Below are 27,709 nucleotides of genomic sequence, written 5' to 3' on the forward strand. Positions count from 1 at the left end.
CTGTTTGCTGTAGAAAAATTAGGAAGAAAAAAGTCCGTTTTATTTTTATTGTTGTTTTCTAGGTATATCAACTACAGAAAAAAATGGAAGAAACTAATTCTCCACCAAGAAATAAATGCATATTATATGTATACATACACATAGCTGCACATGTGGGTACACTATAACATGCAGAAAACAAGAAAAACCTAAATGAAAAGGGATGATGAAGGACTAAATCTAAGTAATTGAAATGAACAATGAAAGAGGATATAAAACAAATTGCTTTTCTTAAAAAAAAAAATAGGATACAGAGCTAAACAGAGAATTCTCAATAGAGAAATAACAAATGTCAGAGAAAGATTTAAAGAAATGCTCAACATTCTTAGTCATCAGGGAAATGCAAATCAAAACCACCCTGAGATTTCACCTTATACCCATCAGAATGGCTAAGATGAATAACTCAAGTGACAACACATCTGGATAGGATGTGGAAAAAGGAGAACCCTCCTCCATTGCTGGTGGGAATGTAAACTTGTACAACCACTTTGGAAATAAATTTTGTGCTTTCTCAGACAATTAGGAATAGTGTTACCTCAAGATTCAGCTATACTACTCCTAGGTATATATCCAAAAGATGCTCGACTATACAACAAGGACATTTCCTCAACCATGTTCATAGCTGCTCTATTTGTAACAGCCAGAATCTGGAAATAACCGAGATGCTCCTTATTTGAGGAATGGATACTGAAATTGTGGTACATTTACACAATGGAATACTACCCTGCAATTAAAAACAAGGAAGTCATGAAATTTGCAGGCAAATGGTGAGAACTAGAAAAGATCATTTCTGAGTGAGCTATCCCAGAAGCAGATGACACACATAGTATATACTCACTTATAAGTGGATAGTAGACATATAATATAGGATATTCATACAAAAATCTGTACAAATAAAGAAGCTAATCAAGAAGGAGGACCCTGGGTAAGAGGCTCAATCTTCATTCAGAAAGGCAAATGAGATAGACATTGGAAGAAGGCGAAAATAAGGAATAAGACAGGAGCCTACCACAGAGGGCCTCTGAAAGATTTTACCCAACAGGGTATTAAAGCAGATGCTGAGACTCATAGCTAAACTTTAGGCAGAGTGGAGGAAATCTTATGAAAGATTGCAAGATAGAAAGACCTGCAAGGGTCTGGAACTCCATAAGGAGACCAACAGAACCAAAAAATCTGGGCCTAGGGGTCCTTTCTGAGACTGATACTCGAACTAATGACATTTATGGAGATAACCTGAACCCCTGCACAGATGTAGGCTTTGGCAGCTTAGTCTCCAAATGGGCTCCCTGAGGGGGGGGGGGGGGGCGCAACAGCCTGACCAGGCCACAAAGGAAGATTATGAAACACAGTCCTGATTAGACCTAATAGGATAGGGTCAGATGGAAAAGGAGGAGGTCCTTTACTATCAGTGAACTGGGGAAGGGGCATGGGTGGAGATGAGGGAGGGAGAGCAGGATTTGGAGGGAATGAAGGTGGGGTTACAGCAGGGAAACAAAGTGAATAAATTGAAATAAATAAAAAATTATATTAAAAATAAAATAAAATAATGAAAGAAAATGGAAAAGCAATGCCTGTCATCCTTAGTCATCAGAGAGATGCAAATAAAAACAACCCTGACTCAAGTCACACCACATGCTGGAGAGGATGTGTTGAAAGGGGAACCCTCCTCCATTGCTGCTTTAAATGTAAACTTGTACAACCACTTTGGAAATCGATCTGGTGCTTTCTCAGAAAATTAGTAATAGTGCTACATCAAGATCCAGCTATACCTCTCCTAGGCATATATCCAAAAGATGCTCAAATACACAAGGACATTTGCTCAACCATGTTCATAGCAGCTCTATTAGTAATAGCCAGAAACTGCAAATAACCTAAATGTCCCTCAGTGGAGGAATGGATATAGAAATTGTGGTACATTTATACAATGGAATACGACTCGGCTGTTAAAAAGAAGGAAATCATGAAATTTGCAGGCAAATGGTGGAAACTAGAAAAGATCATCTTGAGTGAGGTATCCCAGAAGGAGAAAGACATCCATGATATATTTTCACTCATAAGTTGATATTAGCCACGTAATATAGGATAAAGATACGAAAACATATATCCCTAAATAAGCTAAAAACAAAAAAGACTCTAAGGAGGATGTTCAATTCATTCAGAAGGACAAATATGATAGACATTGGATGCAGAAGACAGGGAACAGGACAGGAGCTTACCACAGACGGCCACTGAAAGACTACTGATCGAGGTATCAAAGTGGAGGCTGAGACTCATAGGCAAACTTTGGGCAGAGTGCAGGGAATCTTATGAAAGAAGGGGCAGACAGAAAGACCTGAAGGGGGTAGGAGCTCCAAAAGGAGATCAACAGAGCCATAAAATCTGAGCCCTAGGGTCCGTGAATAAAATGATACCCCAACCAAAGATAATGCATGGAGAGGACCTAAATCCCTGGCTCAGTTGTAGCCCATAGACTTAGTCTCCAAGTGGGGTCCCTAGGAAGGGGAGCAAGGACTTTCTCTGGCATGACTCAGTGACAGACTCTCTGATCACCTTCCCCTGGGGGATGCAGCTTTGCCAGTCCACAGAGGAAGACAATGCAACCAGTCCTGATGAGACCTGATATGCTGTCAAATTGAAGGAGAGGAGGACCTCCTTGATCAGTGGACTAGGGATGGGGCATAGGTGGAGAAGAGGGAGGGCGGGTGTTATAAAGAGGAGATGAGGAAGGGGGCCACAGCCAGGACACAAACTGAGTAAACGATAATAATAAAAAATTGTTTAAAAGAACCTAAAGGAGAACTCATTCACAGAGGTCAGGCCCTCAGGCAGCTGTCTGCTAACAAGCAGGTGTTAAACCAAACACTACATTTATTTAAGCAAATGACAAAATATGGTTGTAGAGGTTTGAATGAGAAATGATCCTGATATGGCCATATGTTTGAGCACTTGGTGCTGTTTGGGAACATTGTGAGAGCCTAAGGCTAGTACTGTTTGCTCTGAAATGTGCTTGAGATAGTCTGAGTTCCCTTTATGTAACATTGTTTGATTAGATTTCTGAAACTTTGCTCTGACTTGTAATAGTTTTCTACTGACTCTGTACCATTTCCCTACTGCAGACAGTGCATAAGTGCTTTGCTTCTCAAAAACTTGCTGGCTTGATTTATCAGCCAGGCAGACCTCCTGATCCCAGGTTTCTGCCTTTACTTTCTCATTCTTCGTCCTCCATTTTGACACCTCAACGTTCAGGGCTGTTGTTCAGGACTTTTCTTACTGCAGCTTCGAATCAACATCAATGTGATAGCTGCTTCATTAGTGTATGTAGAATTATGCTCAGAAAAGTGAATATTTGATATTCTAAATGTTCACTATTTCATAATATTTTCATTAATATGGAAAAAGGAGAGCTTTTTTCTCTTTGAGTGTTTATTGTTATGCTAGTGAGTTAGACTCAGAGCCTGACATGTGTTAGACAATTTTTTTATTATTGAACCACTTACCCAGAACTTTGGTATTTTTTTTAAGATAATTCAATTGAACTGCAAACTAATTAGACATTTTTAATGTTGTTAAACACTGAAAAAATAGATCAAAGAAGGTGTCTTGGTTTATTGTTTTTCTGAAACAAGTATTGTAGTGCTAATTTGAAAGAGTCATTTACTACTAAATAGTACTCATGTATCCTGGGAAATTTAATATTCTTGATCTAGCTAACAATGTTATTTAAACATGTGCTGCAGTAAATGAACTCAGCATGATATATAAATTTGAGAAGAAGTGAGGGGGGCATGAAAGGTTGAAGGAAATACAGGGAATGTGTGAAGTTATGTAATTATATTTTGATTTTAAGTTTTACAATAGATAAGTAAAACTAAATTAAAATATTATTTAATGTATTGTAGGATGGCAAGAAAATGATTGTCTTAACATGGGAAAATGGTAGACACCAAATTTATGTTCCTTCCCTTCATGCTTTTGCTTTCTAACGAGACATATACCATCAAGGCTTTAATGAATAAAAGTTTGTGTGTTATTATTGTGAAACCCTTTTGTCTAATCAGCAGATGGTGGAGTTCAGAGAGCCCCAAATGCCCAGCCACATAGATATAATGCACCTGACTCTTCACAAGGTTCTAAGTCTGCTCAGGGCTGCTGCCTGACTCCCTGCTCCTACCTCGGGGACTGGCTTCATCTGCAATTCTTTCATAATTGAACTCCATGACCCTGCTGAATCTCAGAGTTCCTCTTCTGGTTTTTGCCAGTGTCTTCATTCTAAAGGTTTTGTTGTAGGGGTAATTCTTTGTTTTTATTTTATAGACCTACTGATATTTGGACCAAGAACTTGAGATGTCTCACGATTGCTATATAAGAACATAGGCTATCATATCCTTCTCCTATGCAGGGGATGCACAGGACTTTTGTCTAATACAGATACAACTGTAAATAGCTCTGGCCTTTGGACAGTGAACGCATATGGTGATGTCAGGGTTAAAGCTGCTGTGAAGAGTGTTGCTGACTGCATGCCAGTACCTTGTGCTGTACATAGGGGTTTATATGTATCATCACACTTAACCAGAACAATATGTGGAGATGTTTAAGACTTGATACACCCATATCTCAACAACCTACCCATGTTATCTGAAACTCTACTCATTGAAATTATTTCTTATTATGCTTGGATCTCTTCCAAAATTATTAATTAAGAGAAATGAAATAGTTATTGGTTGTCATTTCACATTCAGTGATATCCTAAGGAAATGAGGCAAGGCAAGGGCAATCTTGTTTATTCATTCTGAGTATGTATCTTTGATAGAAACCGTGAGACAGAATGAGCCAATGCTTGATAAAAAAATTTTTTTGGTGAAGCAATGTGAGAAGGATATTTTTGTGATTTCCAGTTTAAGGCCTACTAATCAAACTGCAAATTATGTTTTCATTCACTTTTTGATAATTTCATATTTGAACACCTTATTTATATCATCCCTTTCATCTCTTCAATTCATTCCCTATCCCCTCCTCAAATTGATGGCCTCTTATTATTATAGTATATGCATAATATATATATATATATATATATATATATATATATATATAATTTTATAAGTATAAAATTCTAAGTTCATTAAGGTAGTTCATATGTATTATGCTTAGTGATGACTGCTTGAGACTGGAAAACAATATGGAAGCTCATCCCTGGTGAACTGACATTCCCTGTCTGAGAAACCATTAATTGAGCAGCTTGATAAAATTTCTTGACACCCCTTCTATCTCTCAAGGAAATTATACACCTTTGTCCACAGTGCCCAGGATATACACACTGCCTAGACTAGCAGTTTAGAAAGAGCCTGGTTATCTATCAGTACAGTGTTCCAGTTACTTTTATTGAGCCTACCATTGCCTCAAAGCACAAAAATAATGTGCTAAAGAGATGCACCAAAAGGAGCTATGGGGTTTGTCTTTTGCAGTGAAAAGTTAAAAGCCCAGACTTAATAGAAAAAAAATTCTATCATGTATTAGGTTCAGTACTTGCCATGATGTTTGGCCTATGATATTATTTTCTGTGAATGTAATATCTATGTAGTTTAGTAGAAAACGTTACTCTAATGCCTTAGAAAAATGTTCAGTCACCAAAGCTTCCAAAAACCTGGACCGAAACAGTGAAATTTTTGCAAATCAAAGCAGATGTGGCCCTTTGTGTCAGAACATAGAGAACATAGCTAAGGCTACATGTCAAGGGTACTGCTCCAGAAATAAAGCCTGGAGAAAAGGAAGTAAAACACAGTAAGTGAACTAATCCTACCCTGTAACCCCACCCCCTCACTCTCACCCCAACACTGCTCTTTAAATAAACCAGGCTGTAAAATAAAATTATTCTCTTTTCTCCTTTTCTCTTTTCTTTCTTTTCTTCTCTTTTCAAATGGTTCATCTCAGGTCAACAGTAGAGAAACTCATCCAGAGAACAATTAACCAACACTGCTCTGGATATAAAAATTAATAACCTAGAAATCAAAGTCAGAGCAGCTTCAATACATAAAACAAAAAACAAGAAAAGGCCAGAAAACAAATATTTCTGACAAACTTCTATAGATGATCAGAGGCCAAAATTAAAAGTATTCATGAATAATATTGAAATTTATGATATGGTCTATACAGAAGCAGATGTAATAATAATATCACCATAATCTTGGCCTCTTCAGGTGGTAAGTGTTCACTTTATAAGGGTTGTAACTTTATCCCAGATAAAACAAAATGTAAAATAGCTTAAATGTATAGGGCCAAAAGGTCAAATAGAAAAATTAAAGTCATATGTGACTAATACCGCCATGAATTTATGGGGGAGAAATCTATTGCGACAATGGGAAGCACAGATCAGCATTTCCCCAACTTCAGGAACATGACATAAAATAGGAGATGTTCCTGATGAAGGTATCAAAATGTTATCAAGAATAACCATAGACTGTCCAAGTTGTCATAAACAGGACACAGCAGAGGTTGGCTCTTCAAATTTATAAGGGGGAGCTACTGCTGACAGAACACCAATGATCTTACCACTATGTTGGTTGACAAATAGGCTTGTTTGGGTAGAACAATGGCCTATGAGAGGGAAAAAAAAAAGTACCAGCACTAGAAGAGATAGCCCAAGAGCAGCTGGAGGCTTAGCATATAGAAGAGATGACCAGCACTTGGCATTTCCCAGTGTTAATTATAAACAGAAATCTTGAAAATGGAGGGTGAACAAATTTAAGAGCCACAAATAAGATGAATCCACCAATGAGCTCTTCACTGCCTAGAATTCCCTTGCCTTCATTATTACCTATGGCATGGTCCATTATAGTAATTGATTTAAAAGATTGCTTTTTTACTACACCTTTAAAAGAACAAGATAGAGAAAATGTGTTTTCACTGTGACCATATTTAACCACCCCATTCCTATTAAGAGATAACAATGGAGAATTTTGCCACAAGGAATATTAAACATGCTTACCTTGTGCCAATATTTTATGACAGCCATTAGTATTTTCTAAGCAGTTTTTTCAATCTATAATTTAGCATAATATGGATGCTATATTGCTGACTGATTTGAATGGAGATTGCTTAGAAAAAAATGTTTGATGAAGTAAATTTGTCTTGCTGGAGATTACAAGTTGCTCCTGAAAAAAAAAAAAAAAAATAGCTAGCTAGCTAGATAACTAGATAGATAGAGATAGAGATGATATAGATATAGATATATAAATATATAGATATAAAGAGGAGACTATAGAAATAATCTAGGATATAAGCTAGGTCTTCAAAAAATTTAATCACAGAAGGTACAAATCAGGAGGGATCAATTACAAACTCATGATTTAAAAAAAAAAAAAGATTGTTGGGAGACATTAATTGGCTAAGGCCCACAACTGAATTAATAACTCAAGAACTAAGTAACTTATTTAAAACCTTTCAAGGTGATAAGGACTTACATAGATCAAGAAAATTATCAGCTGAGGTTGAGAGAGAATTGGCTCTGGTAGAAAAGAAATTACAAGATGCGCATGTGGATGGCTTGGATCCAAAGCTGGATTGTATTTTGGTTATTTTAACTTCTAATCATTTTCCCATAGGAATCCTTATGCAGAGAAAAGATTATATCTTAGAATGGATATTTTTACCACACAAATGGAGGAAAAACTTAAAGACCTATATAGAAAAGGTTTCAGAATTGATTCTGAAAATAAAAATGAGACTTCATCAATTAGTGGGAATAGACCCAGCAGAAATTGTGGTACCTTTTGCTAATGCTTAAATTGCCTTAGGATGAGCAGAAAATGAACATTGCCAAAGAACTTGCAGTAATTTCTTGGAAGAAACTAACAGCAAATACCCCCAAAGCAAGAGACTTCATAGAAAGAACTAATTGGAATCACCCTCATACAGTAAAAGGGACACAAATTTCCAAAGCCCCTATATTCTACACTGATGCAAATACATCAGTAAAAGCAGGTTATAAATTACAAACAAAAAGTAAATTGGCTCAGAGCCCTTATGGTACAGTTAAAAGATCAAAACTATATGCCATTCTTTTGGTATTAGATTTTCCAGAAACTCATAGTATAGTTACTGGCTCTCAATATGCAGAAAGAGGTGTTTTTGCATGTAGAAACTGCTAACTTATTCCAGATGATTCAGAATTAAGTTCTGCTATTTATTCAACTATAACAAGTAATCAGAAATCCTTCATAGTCAGGCTGGAGAGATGGCTCAGAGGTTAAGAACACTGGCTGTTCTTCCAAAGGTCCTAAGTTCAATTCCCAGCAACCACATGGTGGTTCATAACCATCTACAGTGAGATCTGGTCCATCTTCTGGTGTGCAGGCAGAACATAACACATAGCAGATTCATTGCCGGTCTACCAGGTTCTCTAGCATAAGGTAATAATGAAAAGGATCACCTATTAATAGGTTATATGCTGGAAGCTTATGAATTTCATTTAAAAAATCCACCAAATTAACAGCAGAGGTTTGAAAAAGGAATTTTCTATCACTTAGCAACAAGCTAAGAAAATTATGAGGAAATATTCTACTTGTTCTTTGTATAACCAAACTCCACTACCTGCAGGAATAACCCAAAATATGCTCAAAGAAATGAATTTTGGGGCTGGAGAGATGGCTCCGTGGTTAAGAGCACTGGCTGCTCTTTTAGAGAACCTGGATTCAATTTCCAGCACATACACGGCAGATTACAGCTGTCTGTATCTTGTGTTTGAGGGGATCCAGCACCCTCATAAAGACAGACAGATATGCTTAAAAAAAACCACAATGTACATTAAAATTTTGTTTTTAAAAGGAATGATTGTGTTTCATTTGGCAGAGTTGGGAAAATTGAAGTATGTTCACCATACTACAGATATATACAGTATTTCAATGGGCTTTCAGTTATGAAAAGGCTGATACTGTAAATACACATTTATTAGAAGTTATGGCTATTACGGATACCTGTACAAATTAAGACTGACAATGCTCCAACATGTCTCTAGTAAAATTAAAAAGTTTTTTCATATTAGAATATAAAGAATATTTCAGGTATACCATACAATTTTATAGGACAAGCAATTGTAGGAAGATCTAATCATATTTTAAAAGACATGATTAATAAACAAAAGGGGTAACAAACACCCCCCAAAGATAGATTGCATAATGCTTTATTAACTTTAAAATTTTCAGTTGCTAATGAACAACAACAAAAAAATTACTGCTGAGAGACACTGGATCACTGGATTACAAAAAAAAAAAAAAAAAAAAAAAAAACAAAAACCCCAGCCAACTTTATTTATTTATCTATCTATCTATCTATCTATCTATCTATCTATCTATCTATCTATCTATCTATTTATTTATTTATTGTTAACCTAAGTAGATCTATTTATTTTTTATTTTTATACTAATTACAGTTTATTCACTTTGTATTCCAGCTGTAGCCCTCTCTCTTATTCCCTCCCAATCCCATCATCCCTCCCTCATCTCTTCCCTGCCCCTCTCAAAGCTCACTGATAGAGGAGGTCCTCCTCCCTTTCCATCTGACCATAGTTTATCAGGTCTCATCAGGCTGCAATGTCCTCCTTTGTGGACTGGCAAAGCTGCTCCTCCCTCGGTGATGGGGGGGGGGAGAAGAGGTCAAAGAGCCAGCCACGAAGTTCATGTTAGAGACAGTCCCTGTTACCCTTACCAGGGAAACATACTTAGATGCTGAGCTGCCCTGGGCTACATCTGAGCAGGAGTTCTAGGTTATATTCATGCATGGTTCTTGGTTGGAGAACCAGTCTCTGAAAAGACCCCTGTGCCCAGATATATTTAGTCCTTGTGGCACTTACGTCCTCTCCAGGTCTTACTAACTCCCCCTTTTTCATATGATTTCCTGCACTCTGACCAAGGTTTGGTTATGAGTCTCAGCATCTGCTTTGGTACTAGGTAGAGTCTTTCAGAGGCTCTCTGTGGTAGGCTCCTGTCCTGTTGCTTGTTTTCTCCTACTTCCAATGTCCATCCCATTTATCTTTCTAAATGCTATTGGTCATCTTACCCCGTACAGATTTTAGTATGTTTACCCTATCTTATAGGTCCTGTATCCACTTATAACTGATTATATACCGTGTGTGTCTTTCTGCTTCTGGGATACTTTACACAGGATGATCTTTTCTAGATCCCACCATTTTTCTGCAAATTTCATGATTTCTTTGCTTTTAATTGCTGTGTAGTATTCCATTATGTAAATGTATCAAAACTATTGTATTCATTCCTCCATTGAGGGATATCTGGGTTGTTTCCAGGTTCTGGCTAATACAAATAAAGCTGCTACAAACATGGTTGAGCAAATGTCCTTATTGTGTACTTGAGCCTATTTTGGATGTATGCCTAGGAGTGGTATAGCTGGATCTTGAGGAAGTGTTATTCCTAATTGCCTGAGAAAGCATCAGATTGATTTTCAAAGTGGTTGTACATGTTTACACTCCCACCAGCAATGGAGGAGGGTTCCCCACTCTTCAGCATGTGTTGTCACTTGAGTTTTTGATCTTAGCCATTCTGATAGGTATAAGATGAAATCTCAGGATCGTTTTGATATGCATTTCCCTGATTACTAAGGATGTTGAGCATTTCTTTAAGTGTTTTCAGCCATTTGATATTCCTCTACAAAGAATTCTCTGTTTAGCTCTGTACCCCATTTTTTAATTGGATTGCTTGATTTCTTGCTTTTAACTTCTTGAGGTATTTAAATATTCTGAATATTAGCCCTTTGTCAGGTATAGGGCTGGTGAGGATCCTTTCCCAATCTGTAGGCAGTTATTTTATTTTGACCACAGTGTCTTTTGCATTACAGAAGCTTTTCAGTTTCATGAGGTCCCATTTATTGATTGTTGCTCTTAGAGCCTGTGCTGTTGGTGTTCTGTTCAGGTAGTTGTCTCCTGTGTCAATGAGTTCTAGGCTCTTCCCACTTTTTCTTCTAACCAATTTAGTGTGTCTGGTTTTATGTTGAGGTCTTTGATCCATTTGAACTTTCGTTTTGTGCAGGGTGGTAAGTATGGATCTATTTGCATTTTTCTACATGTAGACTTCCAGTTAGACCAGCACCATTTGTTGAAGATGCTATCTTTTTTCCATTGTATGGTTTTGACATTTTTGTCAAAACCATAAATGTATCCATAAGTGTGTAGGTTTATTTCTGGGTCTTCTATTCGATTAAATTGATCCACCAGTCGGTTTCTATGCCAGTACCATGCCGTTTTTAGTACTGTTGCTGTATAGCCGTGTTTGAGATCAGAGATGGAGATACCGACTGAAGATCTGTTGTTGTTCAGAATTGTTTTGGAAGTTAACTCAAAAAAAATCACAAAGCCCTCCTGTATACAAAAGACAAATGGGCTGAGAAAGAAATTAGGGAAACAATACTCTTCACAATAGCCATGAAGGTCATAAAGTACCTTGGTGTGGCCCTAACCAAGAAAGTCAAAGTCCTGTATGAAATAAAAATTTCAAGTCTCTGAAGAAAGACTTGGGAGAAGATATCAGAAGATAGAAGGATCTCCCATGCTCACAGCTAGGCAGGATTAGCATAGGAAAAATGGCCATCTTACCAAAAGCAATCTAAAGATTCAATGCAATTCCCATCAAAATACAAACACAATTCTTTACAGACTTTGAAAGAAAAAAATCTCAACTTCATATGAAATAATAAGTAACCCAGAATTGTTAAAATAATCCTTTACAATAAAAGATCTTCTAGAGGTATCACCATGCAGTTTTTAATAGTATTACTATGTAGTACAGCTTGAGATCAGGAATGGAGATACCTCCAGACGATCTGTTGTTGTACAGGATCGTTTTGGAAATTCTGGGTTTTTTGTTTTTCCATATGAAGATGAGAATTTTTCCTTTAAGGTCTATAAAGAATTGTGTTGGTATTTTGATGGAAATTTTCACTATGCTAATCCTACCAATTCATGAGCGTTGTAGATCTTTCCATCTTCTGATAGCTTCTTCAATTTCTTTCTTAAGAGACTTGAAGTTTTTTTTCAAATAGATCTTTAACTTGCTTGGTCAGAGTTACTCCAAGGTACTTTATATTATTAGTGGCAATTGTGAAGGGTGTTGTGTCCCTGATTTCTTTCTCGGCCCTTTTGTCTTGGGTATACAGGAAGGCTTCTGATTTTTTTTTTCTTTTTTTTTTTTTAGTTAATTTTGGAGTTCTCTGGTTGATTTCTGCCCTGAGCTTGAGTATTTTCATCCCTCTACTCCTCTACTGTGTGTCTGCTTCTTTTTTTTTCCCTAGGGCTTTCAGGTGAGCTATTAAGTTGCTTGAATACAATGTTTCAAATTTCTTCTTGAAGATACTGAGTGATGTGGACTTTCTTCTTGGCACTGCTTTCATTGTGTCCCATAAGTTTGGGTATATTGTGCCTTCATTTTCATTGACTTCTAGGAAGTCTTTTATTTCTTCCCTATCCCAGCTGTCATTGAGTATCAAGTTGTTCAGTTTCCATGTATGTGTAGGCTTTTTGCCATTTCTTTTGTTGTTGAGGTCCAGCATTAGACCATGGTGGTCAGACAGGATACAAGGGATTATTTCAATTGTCTTGTATCTGCTGAGGCTTGCTTTTTGACCAACTGTATGGTCTGTTCTGGAGAAGGTTCCATGAGGTGCTGAAAATAAAGTATATTCTTTTGAATTTGGGTGAAAATTTCTGTAAACATCTATTATGTCCATTTGATTTGGGGCTCTGTAAGTGTCCTTATTTTCCTGTTTAGCTTCTGTTTGGATGATCTGTCCCTTCATGAAAGTGGAGTGTTGAAGTCTCCCACTACTAAGGTGTTGGGATCAATGTGTGATTTAAGGTTTAATAATATTTCATTTACAAATGAATATGGTTTTGTATTTGGGGCATAGATGTTCAAAATTGTGATGTCCTCCTGGTGGAATTTTCCTTTGATGAGAATGAAGTGACCCTCCTCATCTTTTTTGATTAATTTTGGTTAAAAGTCTATTTTATTAGATATTAGGATAGCTACCACAGCTTGTTTTCTGAGTCCATTTGCTTGAAAAATATTTTTCCGGTCCTTTACTCTGAGGCAGTGTTTATCTTTGTTGCAGAGGTGTGTTTCTTGGATGCAGCAGAATGTTTGATACTATTTCACAACCATTCTGTTAGTCTGTGTCTTTTTATTGGAGAGTTGAATCCAATGATATTGACAGATAATAGTGACCAATGAACATTAGTTCCTTTTATTGTGGAGTTGGTGGTCTTACTGTTAATCATTGCTTGTTTTCTTTTAGTTTCTGTTCTGAAATTACCTGCATGATATGTTTTCTTGGGTGTAGTTGTTTCATTGGATTAGAGTTTTCCTCCTAGTATCATCTGTAGAGTTGGGTTACTGTGTAGATATTGCTTAAATTTAGTTTTGTCATGGAATATTTTGTTTTCTCCATCTATGTTGATTGAAAGCTTTTCTGGGTATAGTAGTCTGGGTTGGCATCTGTGTTCCCTTAAAGTCTGCCTGACATCTGCCCAAGCCCTTCTTGCTTTCATAGTTTCTGTTGGGAAGTCTGGTGTGATTCTGATAGGTCTGCGTTTATATATTACTTGGCCTTTTTCCCTTGCTGCTTTTAGTATTTTTCTCTGTTCTGTAGATTTAGTGTTTTAGTATGATGTGATATGAGGGGTTTCCTTGCTGGTCTAGTCTATTTGGTGTTCTCTAGTCCTCTTGTATGTTTTTGGACATCTCTTTCTTTAAGTTGGAAAAATTTTCTTCTATGATTTTCTTGAAAATATTTTCTGGACCTTGAGCCTGGAATCTTCTTTTTCATCAATTCCTATTACTCTTAGATTTTGCCTTTTCATGCTGTCCTTGATTTCTTGGAAGTTTTGTGTTTGGGACTTTACCGATTTTACTTTTTCTTTGACAGAAGTATCAATTTCTGCAAGTCTATCTTCAGCACCAGAGATTTTCTCTTCCATCTCTTGTATTCTGCTTACCTTTGTGGTTCCTGATCTTTTCTCTAAGTTTTCCAGCTCCAGGGTTTTCTCTGTTTGTGTTTTCTTTATTGATTCTAATTTTGTTTTCATGCCTTGCCCCATTTCCTTCATCTGTTAGAATGTGGATTCCTGTCTCCCTATGATGTTTTCTAGTTTTGTTCATTTCCTCTCTATATGCCACTAATTTTGCCTCTGCTTGTGCCTCATTTTTTTTTTTACTATATTTGCCTGTGTTTCTTTGAGAGCTTTGTTCATTTCCTCTTTATTTACCTCTATTTAGTGGCTATTTCTCTGAGAGATTTGTTTGTTTCCTCTTTATGTGCCTCTAATAACTGGATAAGCATAGCTTTAAAGTCATTTTCCTGTGTTTCTGAGGAATTGGAGTATCCATTGACTTCGGGTGTTGCTGGTGAAACCATGATGTCCTGATTTTTGTTGGATGTGTTCTTTTGCCAACCACTGGCCATTTGCTTCTCCATAACATTCACTGTTTGTTCCTGTAGTCTGTAGTTTATCTGGTACTGTTTTTCTCTCATATCTAGAGTATTCTTCAGGGAAATGAGAGAGGTCCAGTGGCAGCTACTACTAGGGAACTAGGAGCCCCACCTCTGCTGTGTCAGTCCCCAGGCAGTGAGTTCTGTGCTAAGAATCTCTGGCACTGTGAACAGGCTCCATGGAGGAGGAGGGAGGATCAAGAGGGAGAAATGCAAGTGGTTCAAATGTTTGCCACTCTCCATCCCCAGAGAAGGCATGGGTCATCTGAATCTAAATGGTCTCAGCTCATGTGATGTCCCCTCTCCTTCGGGAAGCCTCAGTGTTGATTTTCTGGCTTCAGGTTTCCCTCCACTCACCAATTTCAAAGATTCAGATCCTCTGCCTCTCAGATTTGGTGCGTGATGGTCACTGCCATTTTGGATCCCCCCACCTATTTAAGAATATCTTAACTTTCTTTCTTTCTTTCTTTCTTTCTTTCTTTCTTTCTTTCTTTCTTTCTACTATTTTAAACTTTTTTTTAACTTTACAATGGAAAATAGGAACAGTGTTGCAATGGGGAAGAGATTTTGCTTTTGTTTCAACAGGAGAAGAAATTATACAGATTTCTTCAAAATTAATAAAGATTATGTTTTACCAAGAAAGATCTCCTGAAAATCTTTACTGCAGAAATGAAGGAAGAAACCAAGGTGAACAAAAAAGCAGGTAACATGAATGCTGATTCCTCTACATGGGAACAGCTCTGAGACTGGCTGAGATGTAAGAAAAGGTCTCTGCATAGCCAATAAATCTTGTTGGCTACAGAGTCCTCAGGACTTAATTTTAGGTGCCATCCTTTCATATGGTTTAGATGGAAACTTATATAATAATTTGTTTATACAATATAAGTGGACTAATAAATCCTTTCACCTGCTCAAAGAGCAGAGAATCACCTTTACCTGAGTTGTGCACACTGCACATTCCACATATGTGTTAATGTAGAAATGTATATTGACTTTAAATTTTTGTTTACAGAGCAAAAGAACCAGACACCAAAGAAGACAAAACCAGATTATCCAACCTCACAGACTGCTTCAATAGCTATTTCCTCAAAAACTTGTATCCAGAACAACTTTAAAACAGCTAGCTCACATGGTCTGGCCACATGGACTGGTCCAACAGGACTTCAGTCAATCTCTGCACTTTCCTATAACATAGAGACTGGATAAGAGATGTTGCCTCTCCTCTCCTAAAATTTGCCCATTGTCCCAATTTTCTTAGGGCCCTCAAAAGATAACATTACCTCCAGACAGTAGGAAGCAATATTAAGAGTACCACTCCCCATTCCAAAAAAGTAGGGTAGACGTTTTTTAGTCACTTGGTGAGGAGTGGATGTTTGCTGTCATTCAAGGGGGCCAACTTCAACAACTAGTTGTTAAAGGTCTTGGTCGGAGAGGAAGCAAAGTAAAGAAGGTTAGATTCAGAGATCTCTTTTTCTATTTCTTTCTCTTTCCTCTAGCCTTCTTTCCTTCTATCTAGTGTTAGGGAGAAAAAGAGGGCAGTAGAGATGAAAAGAAAAAAGGGTGTTAAAGAAATAATATTATAAAAGGATAGATTATTGAATCTACTTTTAAACTAAAAAGCAACTAATACTCTCAAATATTTTACATTGATATGGATTTTTGTATATGATGCAAGCTTAAGCTTATTTTTATTACAACATATGGTATATATATTGAAGGTATTGTACTTATGCAACTCATTTAAAATATAATGTGCAGTACTAGTTCTTTTGAAAGCTACTATTACAAACCATTTAGAATACAGATTAGAAATACAGAAATACAGGTTAATAATTAGTCACCTACAGCAATCCGAGTTATGGGTCATGTTAAGTACTACTTTAGTAATTTCAGAAATAAGTTTTATTTGCCCTCCTATAGATGTTTTCAAAGTTGAACAGATAGTAAATAGCCAAAAAGGGGCAATGTTTGTTTGTATCTGTATATCTACTACTACAAATAGATAGATGGTCTTTAAAATCCTCAGAGGTCTACAAAATATAGCATTTAAAGATATTTTATTAAAATAAAGTTTTTTTTATGACAATGAGACATGTCTGCTCCTGGCAGCATCTCCATTCTACTTCAAAGAAGTAATAGGCACTGAAGAAACTCCATATGGAGTTTGATTCAAACGTGGCAAGCTGTCCAATGAGTGAAAGCTTCCTTTGTTTTAACTGTTGACAGTATGCTGTCCAAACTGGACAAGCAGCACACAGGAAAGTCAACTGCTCAGCTTTGCCAAAACAAGGTAGGCAGTCCTTCATAATTTCTGTTCATGAAAAAAAAAAAATTCTGTCGGGCTAAAAGATTGAAGATGATGGCCCAGTGTTGCAGAGGAGCTTTGGGTGACCGATCAGGCATCCATATGTCTCTGACATTTCTAGTTTTGGAAGTTGCTTGTTGTGCATTTTCTATATACTAAAGTAAATATTTATCCTTCCCAGGTCTCTGATGGGGTTGAAGACTAAATAGTTATAGTCTTACAATTAAACTTAAGTTGTTTTGAATTTAAGAAAATGTTTTAAGGTCTTAAAAGATAATTATAGGTCGGTACATGCAAATTATGATAGAAAGTAATTTAAGCGCAGGACTTTGAACTCAACAAGATAAAAAAGATAGAGAGTATGTTCTCCAAAGTTGCCAAAAACAAATGGACTGAATAATGTGAATGTAATTCTTCCCTGAGACTTTTCACAACTGTTCTTATTGTATACAGCTTATTTTTGTTTTGTTTTAGTTTTCTTTTCTATACAGAGTTTCTCTGTGTAGCATTGGCTCTCCTGGTCTTGCTTTGTAGATCAGGCTGGTCTCGAGCTCACAGAAATCTACCTGCCTCTGTCTCCCTAAATGTGGGAATTACAAGCATGTTCCATACCACCCAGCTGTATATAACTTATCAGTGTGAGATAAAGAACCTTTTATTGAACTAAAATGTGGAGATGATGGGGTGATGTTTTCCTGCATTGTGTATTCAAATGCTGAGATCAGTACCCAGAAATCTGAGAGTAGTCCAGACTTTGACATTGTCATTATTATAAAACATCTCCTGTCTTGGTCTGTTGTAAACATTGTTCTCCGTCACCGCCTGATTGGTTAAATAAAGATCAGTCTAGCCAGTAGCTGGCAGGAAAAGATAAATGGGACTTTGGGTCCCAGAGAGGGGGAGCATCTCAGTTGGGGGCCAGAGGAGTCACTATTGGAACATGATGATGGAATGACAGGGTGGGACTAAGATGGCAGGTAATGGGCCATGTTGCTGGGAAGTAGGTCAGACAGGAATCACCTAGTTGGTATAGGTGAGTATCTGCCTACCTACAGTGCTAAAGCTTTTACTAAACATAAAGGTCTCTGCATCATTATTCAGAGCAAGGACACACCTAGAAATCTACAGTTTCACAAGAGTTCACTGAGACCAAGTGATTTAATTAATGGTGAATAATAACAGGTAAATGTAACTAAGATAAGATGAGATAGAAATGGGTAAATGATTGGTAAAATTGGTATTATCACATCATAATTAGAATCATATGGGTATTTTCAGGTTTCAATGAGGCAAAATCAGACGAAGTATTTCTTTGAGTAGAATTCAATATTTGCTGAAACATAGTGCCTTGGCTCAGTGAAAGATGCATCACTATTAACAATACTACCACTGTGTAAAGAACAGACTGTGTGCTGAAGGGCCAGTGTATACTCCTGTCATTTAGGCTTTGTAGATGCTTAGAACAGGAAGAGGGGTATTAAAATTTAGCGAAGACTTCAAGGCGAATAAAGGAAATCTATATTCATTGACTGTAGTGCTTGAATTGTTTTCTCTTCTCTGTCATGCATTAACCTTCCACCTTCCTCCTGTGGCCTCATAAGAATTCATTATTACTTTTTTAATGATAAAATTGTTTGGACCAAGTGTTTCATTAGAAGGACAAGCTTGAGCAAATCTTGAGCACAAAGGTCTCAGCTCTGTAAAGTAGAAAGTTAATTTTCAAAAGAATTCTTATAACCTTTGTATCCAAGTGAAGGACAATAACACATTAGCCATTTTTCAGCATCATTGGGCTTGGGTTCATAAGAAGTAGACAGAAAATAAAGAAAGCAAGCGCTGCCCTTTCAAGATAGTTCATGGGATTCTGGGAGCATTCATCAGCCTATTTAAATATCTTGTGATTAATTCTGCATAACAATAGACATTTCTAAAATGCAAAACAGGAAACAGATTTGAATTTTAAAAAACCCATTGCTCACAGAAAACACAAATTGTATTTAATATCCTGAAACTCACCTTCCTTACTGCCTGATGGTTTTCTCCAAAAGAATGTTAAAATTTATCATGACAGGAAGCAAATTTATTATCTATTCAATGTATTCCTCTCTTTCTGTACCATTTAACCCCAAGGAAAAGAATTCATCAATCAACTTGTCCTCTGTACTCTCTTCTTTCCTTAAGGCACTAATGCTGTGTTTGGCTGATCCTCATAATATATACGTCTATTATCAATTGCCTGTTATCCTCTCAGGAGGCTGTGATAGACTTGAAACCTCTGAGCAAAACTGGGGCTTTTTACTGCATGTATAAACTCTTGGTCAGTGCTGAACTTTAGAAAATATTTCAAAAGGAGTATAGCAAAGGAAATTTCCTAATTACCATTCTAAGCAATTTCCATGTACCAGCTCACCTATTGCATACAACTGTCCTTTGAAATAAGCATCTTGTGTTAGATGAAAGAATTAAAGAGCTTAAGTCTAGATGTTCAACTTCATCTTCTCTGTCATACTCTCTATAACACTGTGTTTTGTGTTCTAGAGAAATTTTTCACTATTCAAAAATTTCCTCCTTCTCCAACGCATTCCAATCCCTCAGGAGAATTCTACCCAATAAACCCCCAAATCGCTGCTGGACGACAATTTCTTCCCAGCCCACTGCTTGACTTCTAAATGGGCAATACATTTTACAGATATATTTGACAGAACTTCTTATCTGAAAATGTTAGATAGCAAGGCAAGGACTTTGGAAGTCTCTGAGTGTTGACCTCTCATACATGGATGGCTTTGGAACCCACTCTTTATTAGAGTATAAAATACCATATAAAAAGTTGTGTATGTCAGGGTTTTGTTGGGAACCATTGAGAGAAAGCTGATTCTTCTGTTCAAAAAAAGGAAACATATCTCTAGCCCTGAGTGGACACATGACATTCTGATCTGCTCCAAAGATTAGAATATTACATACTATTGTTTGTCTCCTAAAATTTAATCCAACTAGGTTCATCAATCATGTGACCCAGAGTCCAATCATAAGGAAAGCTGATTCAGCAGAAGACATGCGAAGGAGATGTAAGAAATAGTTACCTTAGTGAAATAATTAACTTATTCTATTCAGAAGCCCTACGGACCCTCCATTATGAAGTCTGCTCAATTTTCTGAGTTATAACAATAAAACAGAACAAAACAAAAAACAAATAATTTCCTATATCTTATCTCTTTTACATTTGAATATTGTCTACAAGCTTAGGATGCATTCCCTGGCATTATTTCTTTCACATCTGTTCCACCCAGGCAGCTACTTGCTGATCCCCACTGCTGAACTTTTCTGTCTTCTTGGACTTTAACTCAAAAAGGCATGGCTTTTCTCGTTTTTTCCTCTTCTCTGTTTTCTTCTTCCCTGCAACTGTCTTATTTGCTCTCACACACTAATAAAACTGCCTTGAGCTTTCTTCTGAGCTTATCTCTAAATTCTGTTATTAACACCACTAAAAGCTCAAAAGGGAGCCTGAATTTCCCTGATAACTAGAATAATTTACTATGTAGACAAGTGTCAAATAGCTACAATTCAATCCACAAAGGACTGTATATACTACTGTGACTTAATAGCTGAGGTGTGAAATGGTCTATACCATGTAATACGTGCAGATCCAACTATTCTACAACTGATGATACATTTCAGATGCAATATTCTAATAACTCAGTAATATACAACTGCACTGGATTACATTACTGATAACATGGCAAACATGATATTTAGTAATTTTCAGTTTTGCACACATTGGGAATTTATGAATGTTAAAATGTAGGTTTGCATTTTCTATTTTCTTTGGAAACATTAAATTAAAAGTTTGTAAGTGAGCTCTGGGTGGCCTGGAGATCAGAATACAAAAAAAAAGCTATTTCTCACCTTCATATCAAAAGAAGCTCAATTTTTAAAATTCTGAAAAACCATGAATAATAAAATAAAATAGTGAAGTATAATAAAATCAAGTTTGTCTGCAATCTTGCATGTATTAGAATTCTCACATAGGAAATAGAAATAAGCTCTGTATCTATTTCTAGTATATAAAATATCAATTCTTCTAACAATAGAATTCACAAATATGGTCACAAAGTAAAATATGACTCAGACAGTGTGGACAGGTTTTCCTATGCATAAAAATATTAATAAATAATTGGAGCAAGATGGAATATGTCTACAATGCCAACACTTGACAAGCTGAGGCAAATGAATCACCTTGAGCTGAAGGCCTACCTGTTACAGAATGAGAACCTGTTTCAAAAAGGATAAAAATAGCAACAGAACAAATATAAGACTGAGAGTAACTGAATAACAGAATGAATATATTTGTTGGTTAGAGAAATAAAAATTAAATATGTGAAAGGATCATTACAAAATGTGTTTGATAAAATTAGAATTTAGAATACAAATTTCAGATGAAACCATGAAGTTAAGTTTAAAAGAGACAACTATTAGTGAGGCATTTCTGTGTTTAAAAAGAAAATCATGCAATCTTAGCTTTAAAAATATGATATAAAGAATAAATTAAAGGTATTAGAAACAATAAAATAAAGCTACTTGTAAACAAGGTAGACAGAGGATCTCAAAATGTCCCTAACTATTATAAGCAAAAGACAGACAATGAAGCAAAAACCTGACCTTCTAAGACAGTAGGAGCTAGATGACAATGTTCCAATACATAAAAGACAGGGAGGAAAATACCCACTAGCCTGAAACAGTCATGCACTGTAATTCTAGACATAACTGGTCTTTATCAATTACTGTCCCTCATTAAACTGAATAGGGCATATGGTTAGAAAAGCCAACAAAAATTGACAGAAAACAAAAAAAGAAAAAAAAGAGAGAGAAAAAAAGAGAGAAATTATTTAACATTCAGAAAAATCTTTTTAAAATTTCTTTTTTATTATCTATTACAATTTATTCACTATATACCCCAGCTGTAGCCCCTACCCTCAGCCCTTCCCAATCCCACCCTCTCTCTTCTCCTCCCATCCCCCTCTCCTAGTCCACTGATAAGAGAGGTCCTCCTCCCCCTACCAACTGACCCTAGCCTATCAGGTTTCATCAGGACTATCTGCATTGTTTTCCTCTGTGGCCTGGTAAGGCTGCTCCTCCTTCAGGGAGAGTTCAAGTCAGAGGCAGTCCCTGTTCCCCTTACTAGGAATCCACTTAGAGACTGAGCTGCCATGGGGAAATCTTCATGAATACTCATTATTGAAAAATTAAGGTTGCTGGATGTCTTAATTTGCTTTTTTTTATAAAAATAATTTTATTCTCACACATTACACTCTAACTCCAGTTTCCTCTCTCTCTTTCTTTCTCTCTCCCCCTTTCACATAAACACACACACATACACATATATATGGGAAGTTATAATCAATTTTACAGAAAGAGCTAAGACATGGAGCAATCAAATAACTTGCCTGAAGTCATACAGCTCACCACTAAGCAGAGTCAGAATTTGAAGTTAAACAATATGGATAATGGATAATTCAAAACAGAATGGTAGAGAACCCCTTGCCAGAAGCAGCTGTTTTGACATGGGAAAACCAAAATGTGTTCACAAAGGAGGATACTTTCCCTCATGATTTTTCTCTCATTCTTATTTCTATCCTGTACTTTCCCTGACTCAAGTATGTCCTCATGTTCTTGGGTGACACTGTTTCTAGAAAGAAGCTTTCTAGAGCAAGGCCAGCTTTCAACTGGCAAAGATACAGCACAGTTCATTCAGACACAGAGGAAAATGTTGCACAGCCTTATGACTCTAAGGAAAACTGCAGTTTCTAACCCATAAAAAAATCTCCAGGTTGCTGGGCATGGTGGTGTAGAACTTCAATTTCAGCATTCAGAAGACTGAGGTCCAGGCCATCCTGGTCTACATAGTGAGTTCCAGGAAAGCCAGGGCTACACAGAGAAACCTGTCTCAAAAGAAAAATCTTCAGGTTTACATGTTTTATGGGAGAAACTTATAAGTTTATAAGGAATTAATTTGAAATTTTACAGTCTCTTTTTATAACAGACAAGAACATTGATTTAGTAGCATAGCAGAAGCTCCAGTCAGTTGAGGAAGGCCACATAGATTAACACTGAAAGAAGATATTAAATTATGTTTATGAGAATGAGGATGGTGATGATGGTCATGGTAGTAGTTATTGGTGGTGGTAATGATGAAGATGATAGAGATAGTGATAATGATAATGAGGAAGAAGAGAAGGAGCAATTTGATGATGGTGATGATGATAGTAATGATGGTGATGATGATAAATTTGATTGTGGTGTGGGTGAAGAAGATGATGGTGATAATAATAATGATGATAATGATGGGAAATGATTACAGTGATGATGATGAGGAATAATGGTGATAATGATTATGATGATGATAGTGGTAGCATGAATGTTCACTTGGAAAATTCTTACAAAACATTCTCAGAAATGATAAATGAGCTATCCAGTTTCATATAACAAGGTGATTATTTTAAAATTAAATTGTATATAAACTTAGAATAAATATGGAACATGGGTGGTTTTAAAATATAATTTATAATCCTTCTGAATAAATAAAATGTAGGTATACAAATTTAACATGAGTGTATATGCTTTATATGTATGTAGGAAACCACAAACAGTAAGGAAAGAAAAACACCAGGAAAACTAAGAGTATTCTTTACAAGTATGAAAAGAATGTGGTAAATAAGTTAGTTTTTTCCAAAACTGATGTACAATCTTACCAATACCTTTAGTAACATGTTTATAGATCTAAATAAGATTAGTATACAGTATGTATGAAAAGAATGAAATAGGAGATTGAAGCTGTGCATTTTTAGACATCATCTGGCCATATTACTCACAGTGCCATGGGATGTAGAGAGTGGACATAGCAGCAGAACAGCATGCAACTCCTAGAAATATACCTGAAAGAACATGCCCAGAAGCTTTTGGAAAACATGCAATATTACTTCAGTGGAAGAGCAGAGGTTGCCCAAAAATCCCACAAATGGCCCTGAAGTAATGGCACATCTGTAGCCACAAGTATATTTGAAAACAGTCTCAACCTAAGAGCCAAAATTCACCCACAGCTAGTATCAAAAGAAAATATGTGCCACTGCTGTAGACGTAAAATAGAAAATCACAGAACTATAAAAATTTTGAAGATGCCGTGGGAGAGCTTTACCTAAATGTAAGCAGGGTTTGGGGCAGAGCATGTCAGTGCTCTAACTGAGCCTGTTCCTACTGTGGAGTTCAGACTCTACAGTAAAAAGAAAGAATCCCACCTCCTTTTCTTTCTGCTACTATTCACTTAAAATCCAAATATAACTTTTGTGTTCAAAACTATTTTCACTAGTATCTATGTCCATTGTAAATAAGACACCCTTCCTAACTTTTATAAAATATTTCATGGTACAAATAAACCATTTTAGCAAATCTTTATTTTTGATAAAACTGCCTGTTTTTAATTCTTGCTGAAAACCAGGCTATAGTGAACAGCCTACACATCTCCCCACAGCTACATGGGCACATGTTCTTTATGGGAATGATTTGTATCTACAGGAAAATGCATACTACAGACAGATGTACATACAAAAGTTTACTCATGTCTAGTGATCTTATCCACCAACTTCACTATCTGAGGAAAGAAAGCAAACATAGAAGAAAGGAAGTAGAAATTTAAGCTAGAAAATTTAAATTATAGCTATCTGAGAAATAATGAAATGAGCCTACATGCTAGCATATGTTCAGCATGAATGCCAGAACCAAATCTCTGTTTCCTCAAACAGGCTTTAACATTTGGTAATGAGAAAAAATAATGTCCTTCTATCTGAATTTTAACTATTTTTTGAAAACTCCTGATCATTTTCTAATTACCTTTTCAGCCTATAAAAACTGAGTTTCTCAAGACACATTTGTATGCTCCAGTTACAGCTTCTTGCTCAGGTTTCTATGCCAGCTAATAAAGATAGTCTAGGGAACTATCCATCAGCCAGCTTTTTAATTTCCATACCAGAAAACAAGCAGAGAGGGGACATTTCCTAATTCCCTACCTTCTATTTCTAATACAGATAGCTGGAACAAATGTAAATTCAAATGAGCTGGGATTAGTTGGCCTCAATTTTTTGGATGACAAAGACATAAAAATAAACAAATGATTATAAATGAGAACATAGAATGAAAACCTGTGATATTTTTATCCCATCACTTAATTGTGAGCATATAATGTTTCAGCACAGTTTACTTTATGTCAGCCTGAAAACCTTGGGTTGGATTATGGAAGCAACATTAGTTTTTCCTTCTTTTTAACATTAAGTTTACTTTTCAATTGAGAACTGATCACACTGATATGCTTTAATTTACTGGAAGGCCCCACGTTTCAATTTTGCATTTATCTTTTTCTTGCTTCTGGGAACTTGTACATCAGAAATTGTCCAGGGATCGATGAGCTACACAAGAAACACTGGGGGAAATAGTGAGTTAGATTGTCTGAATTTCCCTGCAGGCATGCATCTCCCTTCCTTCGAAGGGACAAGCCAGCGGACTCTGAAAGGCCCACTTTTTCTTTTTCTTTCAATACTGGATGCTGTATTAGAAACTAAACAGTACCTTTCAACGTTAGCATACCAGTTTTAAGAACAGCAGGCCTAACTGTTTAAGTTTCATGTCTAGTCATCAGGACACACAGAGCAGAAAGCTGTGCTTATTCTCAAAGCCATAAACCACACAGCCGCAACCTATTTCCTTGGAGAAAATCAAACATACTAATAAAAGACAAACAATGGAAACAATATTAAATGTTTTTAACCTACCTTTCACTGAAGTCTTCCCAAACTAACATGAGATTACCTTCAAGTTGACAGACAACTTCGAGTGATTTCTAAATTATTGGACTCAGGAGATGGTTCAATGGGTAAAACACTCATGAGCAAGTGTGAGAATTGTGTGTAGATCCATGTGAAAGTCAGGTGAGCATAGTGACCCACATAGAATACAAGACAGGGAATCCTGGATCAATTAAGATAGACAAAATGGTGAGATTCGGGATCAGGGAGAGGTGAGGCCTCAGTATATAAATAGGAGAAAGACTGAGATAGATGCCCAACATCTACCTAGACCCTCCACGTGCACATACACATGCAATACAGCATACATACCCCAAACACATGCAAATACAATAAAAAAATTAAGGTAGCGCGAATGGCCTATGCTAGCTCAACACCCTCACACAAGGCAATGTCATGTCATCAATGCCGCTTACCAACTATACAATAGAAACTCATCAGATCAAGCCAGTTGTTTTCTATCTTTCCAGAAATAGATTACTGTTATAACAAACAAAGCCCTTGTCCACAAAGTAAGTTCAGGACAGCCAGCGCTATGCGGAGAAACCCTGTCTCATAAAACCAAAATTAAAAAATAATAAAAAAGAAAGAGCCTTTGATTCTGCAATGACAAAGAAACTTAAATGCAAACCACAATGTGACAGACTATTCAAATTTTCTAACAGTTCATTTGCATCCATATAAGCATGTAAATGGTTAGAAACATAATATAGATCACTCTTATCTTTGGTGAGAAAACTGGGAGTTTTGTCTTTTTATTGTAACTTCCTTGGAAGACTTTCTTTTATATTCGTGTGTATATCTTTGCTATCAGCACACAACCATCTTTCAGTTTCTACACATTCCAGAGAAAAGCGTTATGTCAAAAGTTCAAAGGGCTTTGGTTATTATGAAATATCAAGGCAGTTTTTTTGTATGTGTTTTCTTTTCATTTTGTTTTATTTTGTTTTGTTGTTGTTGATGGTGGTGGTATGTGTGTGTGCATGTGAGTGTGTGTGTGTATGTGTGTGTGTGTGTGTGTGTGTGTGTAGTATGTTGTAACTTTTAAATATGGAGCCACAAGCTACAGTTATGTCAGAAAAGGAAACTCAGTTGAGAAAATGCTTCCATCAGATTGCCTGTAAACATTTTTGCAGGGAATTTTCTTCATTAAGGATTTATGTGAAAAGGCCCCTACCACTAGACAGGTGATTCAGAATTATGTAAGAAAGGAAGCTGAACAAACCGTAATCTGAGCATTCTCCACGCCTCGGTTACTACTTCCAGGTTCCTGCTCTAAATTCCTGCCTTGGCTTTCCTTGATGATGAAGTATAATCAAAATAAAACTTTTTTTTTCTCCAAGTTGCTATCTTTCAAGATGTTTTTTTCCCCCCACAGCAATAAGTACCTAACTAAAACAGTCACCGAAGGGGAGAAACATAAGAACTTAACATCTGTATTGTAAAAAGAATGCAGAGGCATTTGGATCAATATAGTCTCTATTTCACTGAGAAGGCATGCAACACCATAACTGTAAAGAAAAAACAAAGCAGGAGAAAATTATAACCAGTATAAGATGTAATGCATAACACAGAAACATACTCTCTTCTATTCTGACAGCTATGACGTGTTTTTAAAAAGTGAATGTAAGAACAGAGGAAATGTGATTTACATTTAGATTAGTGGATGCAAAGAAATAGATACTAGGTTGAGCAAGCCTAGAAACCTTATACATAATAAAAGATATAATATAATAAAATATATAAAATAATAAAGGAACAAAAGATAACATTTTAGTTTTGTTAGACATATTTGCTCAATAAGCTCATGAGAATTCTTGTCAAAAAAAAAAAAAAAAGCCATGAGTTGGTAGTATGGCTAATCTGTTTCTGCATGTTAATAACATTTCTTTTATATAGAATAACATCATGCCATATGTATCAAAAGTAAGTGTAAAATACACGTGATACATTTTAAATTGTAACAAGTGACCACATCTGGCCCACTTCTGTCAAAAGAGACCTGCATAGTTACTTGGAATTTCTT

This window comes from Psammomys obesus, unplaced genomic scaffold (genome assembly GCF_907164565.1).
Source record: "Psammomys obesus unplaced genomic scaffold, mPsaObe1.curated_primary_1811, whole genome shotgun sequence".
In the NCBI taxonomy this organism is placed as follows: Eukaryota; Metazoa; Chordata; class Mammalia; order Rodentia; family Muridae; genus Psammomys; species Psammomys obesus.